Genomic DNA, 20,347 nt, shown 5'->3' with positions numbered 1-20,347 from the left:
AAAGAGTCAATATCTCATTGTAAAATGAGTAGACAGTCTCATTCTATAACTGCCACTGGACCTTTACCCCCTGGCCTAGTAAACTTATTAATCACCAAGTTAGTAAAAGAGTCATACCTAGTTTAATGGCATTGTTGAGGCAGTCTCCCCTCTGCACAGTACTTTCTACTTATAAAAGGAACACCCTGGACTTCAACAGAAAGTTTAACTCTTGAGTTTATCTGAAGTCAGATGGCACAAATTAGATCGTTGTCTGTATAAACAGTCTATAAAGGATAAATAAAATTCATCTAACTTTAATTGAGCCCTACCATGGGTAATTCAGCAGATACAAAATGAACTAACACATAAACATGTTCTTGGTGTGTACTAACAGAAGGTAGATATCTCTCTTGGAAAGCTTCATGAATTTATTTTGGGTTTTGATGATCATATATTTCCCATCAAAAAGAGAAACTACTTAAACTTTTCAATGAAAAGCATTATATAAGGAGGAACCAGCAGTTAGCGTAATGGCTATGTCGCTGGAGTCCCACATAGTCGACCGTGGTTCGCGTTCCGGACCCGGTGGTTTAAAACTCACACCAGGCACGTGTGCGTGCATGCCCAAGATCCTGAGAGGAGAATGGAGGAGAAGGGATTGTGGCATGACCATCCCACCTGGGGGATGATTTCTTGCTTTCTGTCTCTCTGTCTTTCTCTGTCTGTCTGGCAAGCGCACGTGCCCTATAGCAAAAATCTCTCTCAAAAAAAAAAAAAAGCATTATTTAAGAACTGAAGTCATACTTTTATATTTCTTGCAATCTAAAACTGAGTTCACATTCACACTAGCAAAAACCTGTATAGGGAGAAGAAATCATACCCAAGTAGAAGAACTGCCAAAATAGTCAACTTCAGAGAAACAGCAAAGAAGGAAACAACAACAAAAATTCTTGCCTGTACAATGTTAAAAATAAGAAAGACAAATGTATCTGGGGGAATCTTCATATCAATTCACCTTCACAAATTCCCGTTTAACTTAACCCCTTGGAAACACCTTCTGCATTTTCTCTCTTTTTATTCCCCCCACATCCAGTCTAATTCTATCAAATGGACTTCCACTATAGCTTTTGAGTAAACCTCCTTTCACATCTGACAACTCATCTGCTATGCCATCACCATTTTATCCCTAAAGGTTTTTGCTGTCTTCATTCTTTTTGTCTTTAATAACACCCCTCACAGAGGACACATAGCATGGTTTTTGTTTTTTTTTTTTTTGGAGAGATTTTCACTGTAGGGCGCGTGCGCTCGCCAGACAGACAGAGAGAGACATAGAGACAGAAAGCGAGAAATCACCCCCCAGGGGGGATGGTCACGCCGCAATCCCTTCTCCTCCATTCTCCTCTCGGGATCTTGGGCACAAACGCACACACGCCCGGCGTGTGTTTTAAGCCACCGGGTCCGGGACACGAACCGCGATCGACTACGTGGGAGTCCAGCGACATAGCCATTACGCTAACTGCTGGTTCCCCATAGCATGGTTTTGAATAGCATTCACTTATGTTGAAACCACTTGATGGGTTTTCACTACTTTCTTTACATGACTGAATCATTCCCAAGAAAACTTCATCCCCATTTCCAGGAATTTCCACTCTGCCCCTCATACTTCTATGCAGTCGGTGCCTTCAATATCCTTTTCTATCTCCAGGAACATAGCAAATGGCAATCACAAATTTGTTTTCTTCTTTTTGTTTATTCATTTAAGTATTTTATTCAAAGGAGAGTATGTGCAAAATCATATGAGAGACACTTAAGAGACACTTGGACTCCTTTCCGCCAGTCCTCCTGTTCCTCGGAATCTTGGGCATACTCACCCACCCAGAATGTTTCAGGTCAACCAGGCAGGATCTGAACCAGCATTCATCCACGTGGCCTCCAGCACTTTATTGCACTGCACAGAAGGCTGAACCTACACTTCTGTTTTTTAAATTAAGGTTCTGTTCAAGTTACCTGGCAGGTCAAACTTTCTCACTAGGCTCTGGACAGTCTTTGAGGTCCCAATGCACTGTGCAAATGCCTCAGTTATAGATGTCTTTGAGTACAGTGACCTTATGTAAGGCAGTCTGGGATCAAAACAACTCTATCAACTACATGCGGTAGGTACACTCAAAGATTTGTGGAATGAATTAAAGAACGGTGATAAATGTGGAGAAATAATATGAGAGGGGTCCAGCTCCATCTGCCACTTACTCTACCCCAGCACGTTTTTCTCTCAAGTTTTCTAATGACCAGGGCTAGTTTATATTCTCTAAGGGAAACTACAATCCACAGGCTTTATCTGGACAACTGCTTATTTTTACTATGGCCAAAAGGTAGGTTTTTTTTTTTTTTTCATTTTTAAGTGGTTAATAAAATACCACATGATATTTCATGACATGAAAAATTACAATAAAAAATTCACATTTTCATGTACTTATGTACATGAAAATAAAACAAGTAGTTGTATTAAAGCAGAGCCCTTCTCATTGATTTGCATATTGACTGTGGCCACCTTCTCTCTGCAAAGTCAAAGGTGAGTAGTATGACAGAGGTCTTGGGGCTGGCAAAGCTCAAAATAGTTGTTACCTTTTCCCTTCACTGAAAAGTTCTGAGGACCAGCAGTTAGCGTAATGGCTATGTCGCTGGACTCCCACATAGTCGACCATGGTTCGCGTCCCGGACCCGGTGGCTTAAAACTCACACCGGGGGCATGTGCATGCATGCCCAAGATCCCAAGAGGAAAATGGAGAGAAGGGATTTCGGTGTGGCCATCCCCCCTGGGGGGTTATTTCTCGCTTTCTGTCTCTGTCTCTCTCTGTCTGTCTGGCGAGCGCACTCTCCCTAAACTCTCTAAAAAAAAAAAAAACAAGTTCTGAAACATGTATTCAACCGTGTTATGCTTCCTACTGACTTAACAAAGGTACCTGGAGACGGCAACCTGGAGCTGACGAGCATTGGCAGCGCTCTACATTCTTCCTGTTCTCTTGGGCTTCTCAGGAATGATATAAAATAATATGCAAAGTCCAGGTACAAGCTTGGATGTGATGCCTACCACACATTTGAAAATGTGACTTTACATTATACGTGTCTGATCATTTCATAGAGGGGCAGGAGGGCAAGTAAGAAAGAAGAAAGGAAGAAAACAAGCCTCCAGGTCTGGGACTCAAACTACAGTCGGAGTCCAGTATTCCCACATCACCTGCTGGCCTCAACAATCATTTCTAAGTGAGAGTCTTTTTCACCTAACCACAGCGTATTGCTTCCAAGTTTTTCTGACATATAGTCATAAAAATACGGCTGGTAAAATTTTATGAACATGGTTACATTTTTGCCAATCTTTCCCTTCAATATTTCAAATGGTCAGATGGGGTTGATCTTAATATTGTTGTTCAACTGCCTAGGCCAGGATAGAAAGAGATAATAAGTGCAATCTTCTGTAGTTTGCAGTAGACAAACATCTTCCTACAGAATCTTTACTATTCTGTTCCAGCAATGCAGTACAAAATGAAAGATGTTTTTCCATTGCACTTAAATCCCATTCATTCAAAGACTCTCTTTCTAGTCAATGATGCAACCCTCCCTAAATGGGCACCATAATCTTGTGACCTTTAAACCGGGCTATAACACTCCTAATCTGTATCCCGTTTCTCTCCTTGCCCGACTCCTATACTTATCCCCTGGGTCCTTTCAGTATTATTGCTTTGTTGGCTTCTCCCTCTAGTTAGATATCTTGATTTCTGATTATTTCCCTGAAGAATTGGTTTACATTTAGATACCGACTAAAGCATTAGCTTCCCAGCCTAGAGTTTTGTGAATCATTTCTTTCTGGGGAGGAAGATGTAGGGAAGGGTTCTAATTGCTTTTCATTTTTTGAGATATGTAATTTTTAAAAATCATTTTGCCGTTATATCACTAATAAAGATGTTAAGTAAGACCTCACTTAAAACTGATCTCTAGACATCACCCACCAAATCGTTACATTTTTATCTCTGATTGCCCTTGGGTATTACCACCTTTTAACAAGATATTTCACTTCCACTGAGTGAAAAACAGGTTACAGGAAGCACCATGCAGAGTCTTTTAAATGTTGTTTGTTCTCATGTTTGGACTGAAGTTAGAGCTTTTGCATGAGCATGAATACGCACAGAAGGACCAGACAAGGCTGTTATGCAAAAAAAAAAAAGAAAAAAAAGCAGTAAAATTAAGAACAAGAATCAGAATAATTTAAAAATAAAATGGGTTTAAGTCTTGACTTTATTTTCACGTCAATAATAACAGTCTTGCAGGACATTAGAACAACGCTAAAAAACAGTATAGGAAACACTACCTCGTATTTTCCAGCTGCCACACACAAGCCACCCAAATTGGAAAGCTTTTCTGTCCATGTACTTCAGATGATTGACAAGGATCTTAAACCTTGAGCAATTTTACTTGACCTGTGCCATGTACATGTCATCCAAAGATATAAAGACAGGTAATGGGAATTATAAGGATATCATCTTTAATTCCTTACACTAAATTAGCAGACAGATACAAACATGCATGTGTACACATAGAAATAACGACTTCTTTGTAAATCACAGACTGTCACTTATATCCGAGTGCTCATGGGAAACTAACACCTGCCACCCTTAACACTTCCTCGTGAGATGCTTCTCTAAACTCTCAGGAGTATTGTAATTAGTTTCTTTATCAAACAAACAAAAATGCTATTTGGTTATTGTGAATTATATCTGCCTAGGCGACATTCTAAATATGCTCACTAACACCAGTTTTTTAGTTTGATACTACAAACATTACCAAAATAGGAGAATGGTTAACTGATGTTTTTAAGTGCCCATTTGTAATATTTTCACCTGATTCTTTTCACTTGATGATAGCCACAATGAACAGTTCATGAAGTATTATTTAAAATGAAAAAGACAATTGCAGGTATTGGAAATTTAGCAACTTCTTTTTCAAAAGCTTTGACAACGTATAAGATCTAATTTGCAAAATAGTCAAAGTACTGTGAAGACCTTTCTTGTGCGCCTCCCCCACCCCCGCCCCATTACAAACAGAAGGTATTAATCACAGGATCTGAAAGGCAGCTGACTGATGCTATTCACCGAGTAGGGCATTCTCACTAATGTGGCCCCATGAATAACTCTCAAGGCTTTTATTATGGCTCTGAGTGGACTCTCAGCAGCACCGCCTCTTTTTAGTAACCCTGGTCCCCTTAGGCTCCAAAAGGATTATAGATAATGGCTGAAAGAAAGCATCATTGGTAAAAACAAAAGTTTTTAAAGGGGAAAAAAAAAAATGGGAGCAAAGTGGACATATTGGAGACAAGTCATGATTCATGGCCTGTACTGTGTTCTGCCTCTTTCTCTCACTCAATTCACTCTTTAGTTTTACTGCTGGGTAGAAGGGACCAAACCAGTGCACTTCTCCTAGCAACCAATATCAGTCAGCAAAGAAGGCATGTCATCTGCTCAAAGGGAAAACGGAAGAATTTGGGGTCATACAAAGCAGACACATGTTCTTTTGCATTTGATCCCAAATTGATTATCAAAAAGGATTCAGTAAATGCTAAATAATTCTGTTTTATGTGATTGCTAACAATCCATAGAACTAAATATCAACTTGTCTTCCTGCTATATAGTGGAATGTCAAATAGACACTCTACTTCATTTGAATGTTCAGTTTTCACTCTTCTAACACACCACCTCACCTATGCCTTAGAGTTCTTAGGGTTGTACTTCCCAGGTATACTCAGCATTTCTAAGACCTTCCAAATGCAAAGATCATATTGAGACTCTTTCACGCTTCATGTTTAGAAAGCTTTGCATTGAATCCTGGTAGAGACCAACTATAAAATCTATTGGCGGGCTGTCTTATTTGCATGCCATGTTTAACCATTCCTTCAAAAGATAAACACTGCTCTCTGAAAAAAAAATAGTTGAACAAACTTTCAAATTAAATTTCACATGATGAGACACGTTTACTGAAAGCCTCAAAAATCTGGAGTGTTTCATAAACTCCATACGATGAACATCACAGGTGCTATAGTTTAATAGGAAAGTGCAGTAAGACTTCACAGCCTGGAAAGCATTCTTCTTAAAGTTAAAATTGTCTGTTGGGTTGTGAGCAGAGTGCAGGCATCAAACAACTCAATTTATTCATATCATATAGCCATGTGTATGGTGATGGGGGGAGGCATCAGAGCTATATCTGCCCCGTATCTCTACCCACATGTTTTACATGTTGTATATATTTTTCCAGGTCTTTTTCTTTCATTTTGTATTAGAAGTTGACATCCTGTAGGCTTTCAAATCACAATGGAGGGATTAAAATACTTAAAAACATACTTAGATACAAAATTGCTTACATTTTTTTTTTTAATGAGAGCCAGTGAAGAATACCCCTGTTAAATCTGTTAGCACTTCCTTTCTGGTAAAGTTATTACATAGAACTGGCCACGTATCGAACTGAAAAGAGGCAACAGACCTCAACTGAATGACAGCTTGAAGATTTGTGAGTGTAGGGCTCACATCCTGTCGATATGTTTTTTCATTATTAGATCTTAACTCTTGAGGTAACCACTACCATAAAAAAATGTTTTGAAACCATCAAATTAAATATTCCAACTCTTCATAGTCCATTCGCACACGCACACACACACACACACAAATGCTGATGACTCTGATACCTGGTATTTTCTTTTTAAAAGGTAGCATCCTTCTTACCCAGTTTCTGCTCCATTTCACGATAGAAATAGGGGTAGGTTGGACACAACTGGCATTTGGGTAATGGTCACACTTCTTGTTGTTGTTGGTGACATGCAGAGGTATTTTACAATACTCAAGCTGTTGGCCATTTAAGGAGCACAAGGTAAAATTCTAATTTAATGGATCAACAATCAACTTGACTTTCAGCAACTACACTGTTATTTGCTAATACATTAAAGTTCACTTTAAAATAAAGATATGAAGCACAACTCAGAGTTCTTGTTTCTAGGTTCTTTCTAAATGTCCCCTAAGTTAATGTAACCTTGAAGAATATATTTTATAATTATATGATATACCTAAATAATGTAATTTAACTACTATTTGCTGGTATTTAGAATTAGATACTATAAAGTTTTAAGATATGGCTCTAATCTTGATTTATAAAGATTTATAAACTTTTCTGGGTTTTTTTGAGAGTTTTTGTTTGTTTGTTTTGTCTTGTTTTGTTTTGTTTTGCTATAGGGCGCGTGCACTCGCCAGAAAGACAGAGAGAGACACAGAGATAGAAAGCGAGAAATCACTCCCTGGGGGGATGGCCACACCGCAATCTCTTCTCCTCAATTCTCCTCTCAGGATCTTGGGCACGCACGCATACACGCCCAGCATGAGTTTTAAGCCACCAGGTCTGGGACTCAAACTGCGGTCAGCTACAAGGGAGTTCAGCGACATAGCCATTACACTAACTGCTGATCCCTAAACTTTTCTTTATAGAGAAAAACCCTTGAATTTTTTTAAGTCAAAAGTTTCCCCTTTTTCATTATACTTACAAAAATTTTAATTGGCTATAACTGTTGCTTATGTTTTGGACAAATCCCTTCAATTCTAGTCTGGTTCCAATAGGCGCTTCTTTTTTAAACTTGAAGAGCAGTTAATGAGATAGTTGAGTTTTATTCCATTTTCTGCTCATTTCTAAAAAAAAAAAAACTTAAGATAAAAAACTGTAGAAAGAGATTCCATATCAATCTTTGCAACAGAAATTAAAAAGTGGCTTTAACCTCTTCTCTTGAGATAAAACTGCTGTTTGTAAATTGTTACAGTTTCAGTGACCAGGATCTAAGTGTATTAGCTAAAGATTATAGATTTCTTAATATTAAATTTTATAAAATAGTACTTATCCATAAAGAAAACATAAATACGACTGGTCATTAATGAGTGAAAGTGGTTTGAATTTTAAAACTAGTGAGTTTTGTCTGTAATTCTTACCCATATCATTGAACCTATGTCGAGACACAGGGATATACTGTCTAGGCAGATTAGATAGTAGACCATGATTATTTTCAAAGGTGCATGGTTATGGTTTCGAATCATTATTTTTCCAGGCTAATTTTTCTCCTTCAACTGTACTCAAAGGTAATAACAAGTAATAAAACATTAACTAGAAATACTAAGAGCAATAGAATTTATGTTTGTGGGAAATCTTGAAATTTATGACGTCAAATGTCATCTTTTATTTGATAAGGGTCTAATGTCATACAATTCTAAGTAGAAAAGCTAGCACTGTAGTCTAGAGTTTCTGGTTACCACAATGATAATGATATTGGTTTATTTAAGTCATCCTTCTAATATACAGAAATACTCATTATTCATATGTAAATATGAATAATGTAAAAGTTTATTAGAATCAATGTCTGCACCATATGAAAGAAACATAATTAGCATATGGAGAAAAAAACGTGTGTGAAGACCAAATGTTACTTTTCAAGAGATTTTGTATACTAGGAGTGTTTGTTTAGAACTCGGCAAAGTTGTCTCACACAAGACTTATCTTCATGATATTTTATACCAAAAGTAACAGATTAAAAAAAATACTCTGGGTAAAATATAAACTGATCAATATGAACTGAAATGCAGGGTTATATAAACGTGTTCTATTTGTTAACAAATTGCTGTTTATAGTATGCCTGTCTTGTTTACTCCTTTCATTCACAACCATATTCACTTGGGAATTCCATTTGTTCTGTAATCAGCATATGATGCAATGGAAACATACATGTCATAGCACGTTTGTCACAGTTGTATGGGTGTGGCCTCAAATGAGTCCTGTTAAGAGGGGAAAAAAATTCATTATCAGGCACCTGAAGACTCATGCTTGAGAAATCATATGAAAATTGTCATTAAATACGTTGCAGTTGTAGTCCATAATTAGTTTGATAGGCAAAGTCATTTTCTAGTCATTTTCCTTATTCACATTATCTGGGGAATATAATGTAATAAAAATACTACTATTAATAAAAATAATAAATAACAGCTAAATGGTGCTTATAATGTACTAGGCACTGTTTAAGGCAATACACACCACACACACACACACACACACACACGTTCACATACACACTAACATACATATAAAAGTTAAGGTATTTGGTCCAACTTACTCATAGTGTTTGTTGATTCTCAATAATCATCTAATACTTATTCCTATGGACAATCTATGTTACAACCAAACTAGACTTGCTTGTCTTTCTTTTACTCCTATCCACACCATTCCTCTCTTATTCATTTTGCTGGAATGCAATCTCCCGTCTTCCTGGTTATCAAAACCCACCGTTCCTCTAAGGGCCAGGTTAAGTGGTTCAGATTATAGCAGCTGGAAGTCACTGTTCCCTTCTTGAGTCCCCATACTATGTTGTATATACGTTCAAAAATCCTGTCTGCCCCACACTACTGTGTGTTCACATAAACATTTGTTACTGTCCTTACTAAGTAGTGATCCCCATGAAGTGAGAACAATTTAACGGGTCACAGCGTTCCTTTCAGAGTCCATCAAGTTGCCTTGTCTATAAAATAGTTACTCATGGCATGTGTGGAGTTAAACGAATAACCTCGATATATCCAAGGTAATTCTCTTACTCTCAAACACCTGGTTGTTTCCAGTAACAAAGAGTCTAGAACTCTTTCTGGAGGTGACAACTTAGAAACAATCTCACAGGAAGAAGCATGGTATAGACATCAAGAAACCCAAATGATAGTTTCAGCCTTGCCACTAAGTAGCAATGGCATCAGTGACAAGGTACACAACCTCCCTGAGCTTCAATTCTACATAAGTTGCACCAATAAGGGAGTTGTGCTGCATAATCACAAACATTTTTTCTAGCTCTGACATGCTATATCATTCTATAATTTAAATTTAGTATTACAGAGGTCTCTGCTAAAAGTAACCAATTCAATTGAGTTAACTGTATTTGCAGAACTTTACAGTATATCTGAAGAACTTAGACAACAACAGCAACCGAAGGGATTAGGCATTAGACTATTGTAAAAGTAAGGATATTATCGTAATAAAAAATTCTCTTTCTTAAAAACATCCCACTCCACTTATAACTTACTTCAACTCCATTCTGAGTTGAAGTAAAAGAAAATATTTACCTCATCCATTGCTAGTGGAAATGTAAAATAGTACAGCTGTTTTGGAAAATAGTCTCGCAGTTCCTCAAAAGGTTAAATATAGAGTTACTATATGACCTATCAATTCCACTTCAGACTAAATGAAAACATATGGCCATACAAAAATTAGTACACAGATGTTCAAAGCAGCAATATCATAATAGCCAAAAACTGGAAACAACCTAAATATCCATTAACTGATAAATTAAAGGATAAATGATACGGGAGATTATTCAGCAATAAAGAGAAATTAAGTACTGTTACATGCTATAACATGAATAACCCTTGGGGAAAACTGTACTAAGGGAAAGAAGCTAGTCACAAAATACCATATTGCATGAATAAAAGTATAGGAAATGACCAGAATGAACACACCTACAGAAACAGAAAGTAGACCAGTAGTTTCCAATAGTTGGGGTAGTAGTGGTGGACCAGGAACACAGTACAGGGTTTCTTTATTGGGTGATAAAGGCATGTTAAAGTTAGATGATAGTATTAGATTATAGTGACAGGTGCATCACTGTGAATATATGAAGAGACTTCCAAAAGGTCATAGAAGAATGGAATTAAGTACAAGTTTATTTTGGTACCAAAATACTGAAATCCATGCATCATGTTTTTGTTTTTGTTTTTTTTTTTTTTTTGGAGAGGTTTTCACTATAGGGCGCGTGCGATCGCCAGACAGACAGAGAGAGACAGAGAGACAGAAAGCGAGAAATCACCCCCCAGGGTGGATGGCCACGCCGCAATCCCTTCTCCTCCATTCTCCTCTTGGGATCTTGGGCATGCACACACATGCACCCGGCATTGAGTCTCAAGCCATCAGGTCCAGGACGCAAACTGCGGTCGACTACATGAGAGTCCAGCAACATAGCCATTACGTTAACTGCTGGTCCCCATGCATCATGTTTTTCATAACACATATTTTCATGCATCTTTTGAGAATACTTTTTTCTCTTAAACCCACTGAGTTATGCACTTTAAATTAGTAAATTTTATGGCACATGAATGTTGTAGTCCATTTTGCTGGTAGTAACAGAAAATACCTGGCACTGGGTAATTTAAGATAATAAAGGTTAATGTGTCTCACAGTTTGGAGGTCCAAAGCCCAGAGGCCAGTACTGGTGCCAGTCTTGCAGAGTCCTGCTCACATCATGATGGGGAGAGCAGGGTACCTCTGTCCCTCAGAGACTCTCTCTGCTCTGGTCTCATTCCCTCTCCATATAAAACCACCAGAACTCAATCATGGGGGTCCCACTGTAATCGTTCCCAAAGTCCCCACCTGTTAGCACCATAAAGATAATAAGTTTCCTCTTGATACATGTGCAATCTAATCTTAACACATGGATTTTGGGGGAACATAAGCCGTATCATTAAATAACATCTCACGAAAACAATTGGAGGAAAATAAAATATTAAATAAGCAAAACTTAGAAAATATCTATGCTGGCTTTTATCTCAAAAATAAATTATTATTTTTTTAGGGGCTGCAGTTAGTGTAATGGCTATGTCGCTGGACTCCAATGTAGTCAACTGTGGTTCAAGTCCCAGACCCGGTGGCTTAAGCTCATGCCAGGCACGTGTGCGTGTGTGCCCAAGATCTCGGGAGGAGAATGGAGGAGAAGGGATTGCAGCATGGCCATCCGCCCTCAGGGGGTGATTTCTCATTTTTTTGTCTCTCTGTCTCTCTCTGTCTGTCTGGCGAGCGTACACGCCTTATAGCAAAAACTTCTCCAAAATAAATAAATAAATAAAAAATAAATAAAAATAATTTTTTTATATAGGTTTTTGCCTTAGAGAGACAGAGACAGTGAGAGGGAAAGTGAAAAATCATCCCCCACATAGGATGGCCACGCTACAATCTCTTCTCTTCCATTCTTTTCCTGGGATTATGTGCACAGAGGCACATGTGCCTGGTGTGAGTTTTAAACCACTGGGTTTGGGATTAGAACTATGGTTGGCCATGTGAGAATCCAGCGACGTAACTGCTGGCCCTCAAAAACAATTTTTTTAGTTACAACTTCTTTTACTTATTTTGTTAAAATCTATATAGACTTGCCACATTCCTAATATAGTTCAGTTTGGTATCAGTGGGAGTACACAGGGCTCTGGTCAGGGTCATTGCAACAGCAAACAGAGTAAGACAAAACTATTACTTGTACTCATTGAATAATTAGACCGCTACATTTCTGGGGATCAATTTTAGAACGAATCTATTTGATTCTATCTCTGAACTAGAGTAATCATTTCATTTGTTACTAATGTTTAAGCAGAAAGGGTAAGCTGTCCTCAATGTACAGCAGAGTCTCCACTAGCAGAAGCCATATCCTCATGTAAGTCACTGCTCCACAGTGTGGGGAAGAGTGTATGCTCCTGTTAAGGCACATTAGAATCATTCAAAAGAGTGCACAGTCAACATAGATACACCACTCAATAGTATGTTTAAAATCGCAGCACTGGTGTGGTGACTGGGGAGAATGACTGAAAATTAAAATTACCATTATTGAAAATGTTCTTTGTTAAATGGTAAGGAAGCATATTGAAGCCAATGGTCAATCCTGTGCAGAAGCCAAGGAAAAGCCTGAATATTAAATTACCAGAAATCATGACGTCATTTGAGCCAAAACATTCATGCCTGAAAATTCAGTCTCCATGCCTCTGTCTCTGTCCCTACACACACCCTACACACACACATATTCAAATAGTAAATGTTCATATGTTAAGCTTAAGCATGAAAAGGAACATTTCCAAAACACTTCATAAGCACATTTTCATTAATTCAGCAAAAATCTGAATATCTACTACTTGTCATTCAGTGAACTAAGCACTGGAGGCACATCGGTAAACATGACACTCAGTTAATTCTCTGCCCTAAGAGCTCAGTGGAGGAGTGAGAAAATAAACAAACCAACACCAATAGCATCTATTGTTGGAAGAACATTCACCATGGATCTCATGTTTCTGTATGTCTTATAATCAGAGGTATTAACTACTTTTTTGTTCCAAAATATCTTTGCAAGGATATTTATTTAGCAAACGACTTTAGAAAATGCAGATGGTTTTTCTTGAGAAGAGAAGACAAATTTGCTTAGAGTTCAATATAATGAAGATAATGTCTTCCTCCAGGACAAAGGTTAACAACTTATTAGGTAGTCAAGAAAGTAATTACACATTTTTGCATAGAAAAACAGAAAAATATGTCATGACTTTCCTGACATCCTACTTTATTATCATGATAGCATATCCTGGTCCTAAGCTCACGTTTCTCAAGGGAAGGCTAACCCCTTACCTGTGCGTCATTTACGTGGGCCCTTCTACATTACCCACGAGGTTTCCCAGGTTATGGAGACTGACACAAACATGAAGTCATGCTGCTTATTAAGGCAGGATTAATGAAGTCCATCATCTCTGACTCAGGAATCTCATGTCTCCTATCAGTGTTCATGTACTTGTGGCAGTCCAACTTCTCAGCTTGCAAGTATGGTAAGATGTCAGTCCTTTCACAGTTATTGACATGTATGTATGTGTGTGTATTTGCTCACATATACACACACACCCACAATAAGACAGAGGGCCAACACATTAGAGGGTTTTTTAAAAAGAATTATTTACTTAATTGTATTTATTATTATTATTATTATTATTATTATTAAATTTGACCAGGAAGAGAGATTGACAGAGGAAGACTGAGAACATAAGCCAAGGTCCAAGACTGGAACTGTGGTCTGCCATGTGGAGTCCAGAGCCTCTACCACCATACCACATGCTGTCTCCAATACAACAGAGTTTTAAGGGGAACAATTTTAGATTGGGTTTTCTATATTTCTGAGGAGATCATTTTGGGAGAGGGACTTACTAAATTAGGTATCATGCAAATCTGAGGAAGAGGATTTCCAGAAATGGAAAGAACAAATGCAAAGGCTATTTGCCAAGAAAGTTCTAAATCCAGTTTCTGGGTAGAGGATGTGAACAGATAAGGTTAGCGAGTTGGTGGTGGTGGGGGGATAGGTTTGTAGAGTCTTGTGATCCATTGTGAAGAGTTTTGAGTGTAAGCCATGAGCAAAGAGTTGGCAGCAAACATATATCTTATGTACATATTTTTAAAAGATCTCTGTAATCTCTGTAGAAAACTGGGATGCGAGTATATATATGTGTGTGTGTGTGTGTGTATCTGTATCTATATCTATATCTATATCTATCTATCTATCTATCTCATGCACACATGTATGCAAAATTCTGAGAGGAGAAGGGAGGAGAAAGAAGAGATTGTGGTGTAGCCATTCACCCTGGTGGTGAGTTCTCACTTTCCTTCTCTCTGACTCTCTTTGACAAGTACATGCACCCTATTAAACCAAATACCATTTATTAGACATTGCAATAGTCCCAGGTCTTTTGATTTTTTAAAAATTTAAAAAATTTCTTCCATGAGACAGAGAGAAAGCCAGAGAGAGAGAGGGGAGGGAGAGAGGGAAGGAGAGAGAGAGAGAGAGAAACAGGCACCCTCAACAGGGTCTTTATGCCATTATCCACTGCCAGCTTTGACCAGCCAGAATCATGGGCATGTGTGCATGCCTGGTGTGCACAGGGAGACCTGGGGTGTGAACCACGGAAATTTCTCATGTGACCTTGACATTGTAGAGTTTATTGTGACCAATGCGCCACCATGGCTGGAAAATGGTCCAGATTTTGCTAAGAATGGTAGTGACTTAAATAGGAAGAAATGCTTGGTATCCAGTTATTTGAAAGTGTATCAAAACGATATGATGAATAACTATTATGTGTAATTATACACACACACACATATATATATGTATGGGGGGCTAAATTTGTAGAGTCTTGTGATCCGTTGTGAAGAGTTTTGAGTGTAAGCCATGAGCAAAGAGTTGGCAGCAAACATATATCTTATGTACATATTTTTAAAAGATCTCTGTAATCTCTGTAGAAAACTGGGATGCGAGTATATATATGTGTGTGTGTGTGTGTGTATCTGTATCTATATCTATATCTATCTATCTATCTATCTATCTATCTATCTATATATATATATATCAGTTTTTTGTCATAGGGCATGTGCATTCACCAGAGAGAGACAGAGGTAAAAATGAGTAATCACTCTTCAGGGAGACACTGCAATCTCTTCTCCTCCATTCTCCTTTCAGGATTTTGGGCATGCATGTACAATGCCCAGAGTGACTTTGAAGTCTCTGGCATGACTTTCAAGCTACCAGTCTGGGACTCAAACCTCAGTTCACCACCATGCCACCTGCTGGCCCAATTATATATAGTTTTGACAGGTCCTCACTTTGCAATCCTCTTGCCTCAGCCTCCCTGCTAAGACTATAGGCATGTACCACTACACCTGGATCTTTCAGATAAATATCTCTGTTGCTCAGTTCAGTGTCCACTTCCCAATCTTCCTGCCTCTACTACCCAAATCCTTGGAACTAGAGGAACACGCTACCATGACCTGCCTTTAGATTAGACAGGGAATCAGACCTGGGTCCCCACATGGTCACAGCCTCTGGAGCACATGGTCTTAGCAGTGTACACCACCATGGCTAGGCCAACAGTGAGATGAACGAATGGCTGCACAGAAGAATGGACAATTGGGCAAATGCATGACAACCAAGTACAGCAAGATAAGGGTAAAGTCTGCATGGGGATGGATGTCTGAGTGTTCACTGCGAATTTCTTTCAGCTTTGCTGTATGTTTAAAAATGCTGACAATAGGGGACCAGCAGATGGCATACTGGTTACATCACTGGACTCCCACATAGTTGGCCATGGTTCAAGTCCTGAACCCAGTGGGTTAAACCCACACTGGGTGCTTGTGCGTGTGAGCCCAAAATCCAAAGAGAATGGAGAAAGGACTGTGGTGTGGCCATCCCTCCTGGGGGGGTGATTTCTCACTTTCTGTCTCTGTCTCTCCAGCAAGTACATACACCCTATATCAAAAATCTCTCTTTTAAAAAATGCTCATTATATATGATGCAGGAAAAATCACAAACATACACATGAAATGGTTGGTATCAGGGACAGATTTCAAAGAACACTAAAAACTTTAATATGGGCTGAGAAAACAGTCAGAAATGATTTTTGTGTCATGAAAATATCTGTGAATAGCAAAGCTATTTGTTGAAGTGGAAACAACGGGAAAACAGCAGATCTGTCATGGACTTGAGTTTGATATTTTCTCATTAGACACAGAGATGTCACACAGTCGGGGGATATGTCAAGTACTGAACCAGGCACTAGAAATACAAAAGCCAAGTTGTGTCCTCATGGAACTTACACTCCTCTGCATAATGAATAGGGTCATTCAGAAACATCAACCTAAATGTGTATTTGAAACCCACAGAACTAGGGAAAATAAGATCCTAAGAATTGACTGCCACTGGAGGAGAAAACAATAATGATTTAGGCCTAGGTTTCTCTGACGCTATTTTGAGATGGCGATAGGTATTTTGGCTATGTGACTCTTCAGATGCTGTATTACCTCTCTATCATGGTTTAACATGCTGCTGAAAACATTGAAAGAGTTTTCATAAAAACATCTCCTTAAAGTTCTTTATATAAATCATTCACTCATTATTTAATAATTAAAAGAAGTGGAAGAAAATCAATACCTATGTCAACACACTAATTTAGGATGATAGAACTGAAGACGCTGTAAGAAACAAAAAATAATTGCCTTCAAAAATAAATCTATAAAATGGTACCTATAAGTTTCCATCGTCTGTTTGAACTCAGAGCTGAAGACTTTTGTTTATCTGTAGGTAAGATCTATACAAAATGAGTTTGTAAAGTTATATGTAGTATCAGTAAAGGAAAAGTGAGAAAGTTCAAAACCCAATTGGATATACTCAAAGGCAAAACATTATTAACATATCTCCCTTAAATGCAGATTTTCTAATTTATTATTCAAGAAACACTTTTACCTATCTTTTCTGTCCTTCAAATATTTCACTTATTCCTTCTACTGGCTCAAAAAAGAAGGAAGCGGAGAGCAAGAAGAATGACAGGACAAGGAAGAAAGAAGGAGAAATAAGTAGAAGAAAGTTCTTTTTCCCTGATACTCTTGGAAAACTAGATTGCATGTGGGAAATAAATTTATCTTCCACAGAACTCAGGAACTACCTAAGCAGATATTACTAGACACATACTATCTTCCTCATTATGATATATGTATCCAAATTCATGCCATGTGCTTACATATTCATAATCTTATTGTCAAAGATGCTATTTCATACAGGCTGCTCAGAGATGAGATGGATCAGAACGGTTCTTTTTGTATAATCGTGATTGTTTTTTCTCTAAGATATTCTTGTTTAATGTCCTAAGAAATCCTTTTAGTTTATGGTCCACATGTTGCATAGCATCAAAGGTTATTCAAACAAAGCCAATTCAAATGATATTACTGCATAGCTGCAAGAGCAAATTTCAGGTTACTTATATGCAATTTCAGTTCTGAAATGGGCTACATATGGCTATGATAATGAGCGCATTACTGAAAGAAGCACTTTAGCAAAATGTATAAACGTATATGAGAGATTATACATCTGCACTGTGCATTCACATTATCTTTATCTCTCCAAATATCGTGTGCCATTTTCATTTAATAATAGTTAAAGAGTAAAGATGAGAAAACCACTGTCAATTTAAAAACACCCTTCCAAAAGTATGGTAAAGTTACTGGATTGGCACATGTATGAAATATGGAAGTAATTAAGAAGTCTTGTGATGGTTCACATTAGTTTCCTGTAAGTGACTGCGAGATACTATTCTTCAGAAATAAAGTCTGGAAAACAGAGACTAAATTAAATATATATTCTTCTATGTAACAGCAGAGAAACATCTGTATATGCAGTTAATTAATCAGTAACAAATAAAAATCCATATTTAGAACCCAAATAAAAAAGTTTGTTTATAGTTCTCAAGTAACTTAATATTTAATCTCCATGGATTGTTACAGGGACAGGACACTGAAAAATCATAAATAATATTAACACATATCTTCCATAAAAAGGCAAAACTCTTAACATTTTTCATGCGCTATAAAAATGCACATATAAATAACCCACCAAGCAAATTTCAATGCAAATCTATGTATCATTTGTCACTGAATAAAATTAATTTCTGTGTCTAGCACAAGGATAGTCAGTATATCTTTGAAATGGTACAAGCTTTCCTAAATTTGAAATTCATGTGGAGAATAAGCCTGTACCTCTGAGGAGGACAGTAAGTAAATAGAAATCAGAGAATCTTGAAAGAACAACAAAAGCTTAGAGATCTACAAACCAACCTACTCATTATAGATGTGAAAACCGGGTCTCAATGTGTTGAAACAGCCTAGAGGGCAGTGTTGTCCACATCCCAAATTTTCAACAATCCCCATGGAGAGGCTGTCATCATTCTCAAGTATCCAAAGGCAATCCAATGTCAAACATATGATTTACATACTAATTCAGTAAGAGTGGTCACAGTTTCCTTTACTTTTGACACAGCAGATGCTAAATACAAAACTAGTTTCACACATGCAAAATTTAACATCGCCTTCTCAGTCTCAATTCCTCAACCCAGGGCATTTTTCACTACATTACTAATGGATTCAGCTGCATAATTGTGACCCAGAAACAAATTGTCCCCCTATCCTATAATATTAAATAATGACAAAGGTTCTAGGTGTGTGTTCAGGGAGAGGAACGTGGTATGGAAGAGAAGGAAGCAAAGCTAGAGGGATATAAGGGAGGAAGAGAAGGGAGGGAGAAAGGGAGGAGAGGGAGGGAAAAGGAAAGAAATGATGTCTTGCTACTGCCGTTCCGGCAAGCTGGTTAATTGCATTTGTTTCATATATCTCCAAACACCCTGGTACATTAATTACATTCTGTAACACCAAGCTCTTCTGATTTCCTCTGTCACTTCCACTGAGCAATTTAATTGTATTCCTCCTAGCAACACACAGATTTAAGAAAAGGGGGGGGAGAGAACCTTAGTGATAATTCCGTAGTCTAATATATAGTTCATGCATGCATTTCTATTACTGAGACATGCAAATTCATGGTTTATGGGGACATATCTAAAGAGTTGCACCAAATTCTTCTTACCATCAGAGAAAAAAAAACACACTTGGAACAAATAAAGCTTTCTGTTATGGTAATGTAAATGTACTGTAAAGGTAAATGTATTGAAGAAAAAGCACACAGAGATGATTAGAGATATGCTTATAGATATTGCCACAGTATCGTTCACAATGATTAACTCCTAGACATCTCCCACTTAGAAGGGAAAAAGACAGTAGTGTGCACAGATGCCTCCGTGGCCTGCTATTGCTGGGGGGCAAGGGCACTCATGTAGTCCATGATTGAAAACAGCTACTTGACAGTAGGTAAACTTATCTGTGTTGCCTCATGTTTTATAGAAAGGCTTCCTTTCTGAGTTCAGTACATTGGGTTCCACGCAGCAGCAGCCACCAGGAACAAAGTTAGCTCCCACAGAAGGGCTGGAGTAGTTAGGGCCCAAATAACGAATTCGTTCACAATGCAAATGCTGTAGGAAAGTTTATATAGCAACAAGCTATTTTGATGGCTTTGATACCTGGAATGATATACCTCAAAACTGTAAAGTTCTACAACCCATTTTTTTTGGGGGGGGGGAAGAGGAGATGTCCTCGTTCTCTCATATACCTATCTTTTCTATTAATATAAACATTAAAGTTCCTCCAAGGCTAATACCAAATAGCCTTTTGACTTTCTTCTTTTAAAAAACAAACCAGAAAGCATGTTAGTGATTACTCCCAGTCTTCATTGGCAGGAGTTACCAGAAAGGATTTGGCAATACTCTCTTAAGAAACTGATGTGAAAATATCCCAGGAAATCCAGTCTGAACAAAAGACAGGAACATTGGAGGCAGAACGCTGTCTGCTTGACAGACTGACTCCACATAGAGGGAGATACCTACCACACCTGTCTCAGGTTCCCATTGTGCTTGCCCACTGAGGTGGGAGCTGGGTTCTGCCACTGCAGCCTCCCCACGGGGCTGCCTCCCCCTTCCCGGTACAGCCTCACCCAGCTGGACTTTTGACAGTTTTCTCCCTCTGATCTCAATTCTTCATCCAGATTTCATGCTAGAATCAGATCTGCTGGCACACAGGTGATCCAGAGATCCCTGGGATAGTC

At 38.1% G+C, this 20,347-nt stretch overlaps 1 protein-coding gene across 1 annotated transcript in view; it reads right to left on the bottom strand.

Moving 5' to 3' along the window:
- The window catches only part of ROBO2 (roundabout guidance receptor 2), a 700,057-nt gene that overhangs the window by 678,270 nt on the left and 1,440 nt on the right, over positions 1 to 20,347 (bottom strand). The window lies entirely within an intron of this gene.

The sequence above is a fragment of the Tupaia chinensis genome, unplaced genomic scaffold, assembly GCF_000334495.1.
Source record: "Tupaia chinensis unplaced genomic scaffold, TupChi_1.0 Scaffold000382_1, whole genome shotgun sequence".
In the NCBI taxonomy this organism is placed as follows: Eukaryota; Metazoa; Chordata; class Mammalia; order Scandentia; family Tupaiidae; genus Tupaia; species Tupaia belangeri.
This window is presented reverse-complemented; position numbering and strand designations above follow the sequence as displayed.